The sequence below is a fragment of the Carlito syrichta genome, unplaced genomic scaffold, assembly GCF_000164805.1.
Source record: "Carlito syrichta isolate Samal-C Ts95f unplaced genomic scaffold, Tarsius_syrichta-2.0.1 Scaffold287934, whole genome shotgun sequence".
Taxonomy (NCBI): Eukaryota; Metazoa; Chordata; class Mammalia; order Primates; family Tarsiidae; genus Carlito; species Carlito syrichta.
Genome location: NW_007232030.1, coordinates 194,005 through 197,319, shown reverse-complemented (window position 1 = coordinate 197,319; position 3,315 = coordinate 194,005). Strand labels below are relative to the sequence as shown.

General features: G+C 48.7%; 1 pseudogene; it reads left to right on the top strand.

The window, feature by feature from the left end:
* Positions 1 to 2,826, top strand: part of LOC103255198 — a 16,011-nt pseudogene extending 13,185 nt beyond the window's left edge.
* Positions 2,827 to 3,315: the final 489 nt, after the last annotated feature.

Below are 3,315 nucleotides of genomic sequence, written 5' to 3'. Positions count from 1 at the left end.
CGGGAGTGGCCACTGCACTCCAGTCTGGGCAACGGAGTGAGACTCCAACTCAAAAAAAAAGAAAGTCAAATGAGCCTGGTGGTGCATGCCTATAGTCATAGCTACTAAGGAGGCTGAAGCAGAAGAATTGTCTGAGCCCAGGAGATTGAGGTTGCGGTGAGCTGTGATCATGCCACTGCACTCCAGCCTGAGCAGCAGAGTGAGACTCCAACTCCAAAAAACAGAAAACCTCCTAGAGAGATGTGGGTCCAGCAGTGACCATCTGTGATCAACATGACCTGCAGGGACAAGAGGAAGACACAGCAGCTTGGCTCATGGTCAGGATCTACCTGTAAGAGCTGGGTAACTTTTTCCAATACGAAAGTGGAAACACTGAAGATTAGACTCCGATGGCCTGTCCCACCGGTCAGCTTCTGAGGTCCCACCATTACTGAGGTATGCTTGGGGAAGAGGAAGGGTTGTTTTCCCTTAAAGGGCTCCCCTATGCACAGAAGAATAATCCATGAGGTCAAGTGGGTGGTGCTCTCTGGTCAGTTTTCTCCCTAATAATAGGATACTTGACCACAAATCCCCGAGCTGAGAATGGGAGTCTTGGTAGGAGGGTTTATTTTAAAGAGAAAAAGAGTAAAGAAAACAAGAGATGGGGCCTCAAAGATCAAACTTCATATTTTTCTAAATTTAACCCAAAACCACTGCTGTCAGAATTCATTAAAAGACTGATCCTAGAAAATCATATCAGCTCTTGCCTTCATAGAGACTAGTGAGGTCCCAGGCTGACTGAGGCTTTCAGAGAAGTTCATGAAAATATGCACTGGCCGGGCACAGTGGCTCACGCCTGTAATCCCAGTACTTTGGGAGATAGAGGCAAAAGGATTGCCTGAGCCCAGGAGTTTGAGACCAGCCTGGACAACTTGATGAGACTTAATCTCTATAATAAATAAAAAAGTTGCCCAGGCATGGTGGTGATCACCTATAGTTCCAGCTACTTGGGAGGCTGAGGTGGGAGGATTGCTTGAGCCTAGCAGGTCGAGGCTTTGGTGGCCGTCAGCATGCCACTGCACACCAGCCTGGGCGACGCAGTGAGATGCCTACTCAAAAAAACAAAAAAAAACCACCCAGAAATCTGATGAAAAATGTAAGCATTGCATTGTGAGAATGCCAATATATATATATCTACCCTGAATCTTCCACCCTAAATAATTTTCACCAGCTCAAGCATCCTTAAAAGTTTCACAGTTGTCAAAATGCAGTTATGCACCACATATCAACCTTTCAGTCAACAATGGCGGACACATACCACAGAGGTCCCATGGGATTTTTTTTTTTTTGGCTGGGTGTGGTCTCTCATGCCTGTAATCCCAACACTTTGGGAGGCTGAGGCAAGAGGATTGCTTGAGCTCAGTAGTTTAAAACCAGCCTGGAGTCCCGCCAAGAGAGCACCGCCCACGATCCTCACAGGAAAAGGTGACCTGGCCACCATGCCCACGGTGCAATCCAGCACAAAGCCCAGCTTCACGTGGTCGAAGCAGCTAGGCTGTGACTGTGTGTAGGGACCCACGGCCACCGGCATCTGAGGGCTGTGGACCATGCTCCCCAGTCGGCGGTTCCCTCTGACAATATCGCGGCTCCTCCAGAGGCAGGGTCAGCGCTACACCCACTCTACATGAATGTGCAAGCTATGACCGCTGGATCCCTGGGTGCTTGATGCCAAACTCCCTGACCTGGTCAACTACTATGGGAACTCACACTCCCAGAGACATGCTTATGGTTGGGAGAGTGAAGCAGCCATGGAACATGCTTGCCAGCAAGTAGCATCTCTCATTGGGGCTGATCCTCGAGGTCATTTTTACTAGTGGCGTGACCAAATCCAATAGCATAGCAATTTAGGGGGTGGCCAGATTCTGTAAGTCACGGAAAAAGCACTTGATCACCACCCAGGCTGAACACAAACGTGTCTTGGGTTCCTGCCGTTCACTGGAAGCTGAGGGCTTTCAGGTCACTTACCTCCCAGTATAGAAGAGTGGGATCACTGACCTGAAGGAGTGCAAGGTTGCTATGCAGGAAGACACTACCCTGGTCTCAGTCATGACTGTGAACAATGAGATTGGAGTGAAGCAGCCTATTGCAGAAATAGGGCGGATTTGCAGTTTCCATACTGATGCAGGCCAGGCTGTTGGAAAAATCCCACTCGATGCCAACGACATGAAACTAGATCTCATGAGTATCAGTGGTCACAAAATCTATGGTCTGAAAGGAGTTGGTGCCATTTACATCCGTCGCCGGCCCTGTGTGCGTGTGGAGGCCCTGCAGAGTGGAGGGGGACAGGAGTAGGGTATGCAGTCTGGGACAGTATCCATACCCTTAGAAGTGGGGCTGGGGGCCGTGTGTGAGGTGACACAGCAAGAGATGGAGTATGACCATAAGCAGATCTCAAAGTCAGCAGAGCAGCTGATACAGAAGATAATGAAGAGTCTTCCAGATATAGTGATGAATGGGGACTACCCTGGCTATATCAATCTCTCCTTTGCCTATGTGGAAGGAGAGAGTCTGCTGATGGCACTGAAGGATGTCGCCTTATCCTCGGGGAGTGCCTGCACCTCTGCATCCTTGGAGCCCTCTTATGTCCTTAGCGCAACTGGCACTGATGAGGATCCAGTGCACTCTTCCATCAGGTTTGGCACTGGTTGCTTCACTACAGAGGTGGAAGTAGACTATACAGTGGAGAAATGTATTCAGCATGTGAAGCTTCTTCAAGAAATGAGCCCTCTCTGGGAGATGGTTCAGGATGGCACTGACCTCAAGAGCATAAAGTGGACCCAACGTTAGAAGAGTGGATCCCTGGCTTTGTGCTGGTCTGGCCCCTCCAGCCTCATCAACCCACATATAGCCACGCATCTTGTTATGCCCAATGGATGCTTCAGAATTGGTATAAACCAATTGTTTCCTGCATCAGCCCACCTCTATAAAAGAAATACAAGGAAACTATCTTTTCTCAGCTTCAGTTCCTCAGATGGGGAACACTCTCTATTTCTCTCCAGGAGTTCTTCTCTCCTCTTACAGTGGGTGGATATTTTCATCCTGCAGCAATAGAAACATTTGTTACAATATTGTTGCTGGACATCTCCATGTCGTTGGTGAGGAGAGCAAGAAGAACCAGAAGAAAGCTATGTTCAGGGACCCCAGCGCTCTACAAGGACATTCGAGTCATGGCTTTCCGCTGCTCAGCTGGACTGGCTTCTTCAGCAACTACATAATCAACTATAATTGAATATTTTTGGGGGTCTCCAAAGAGCTCTCTTCATACTGACTGTAGAC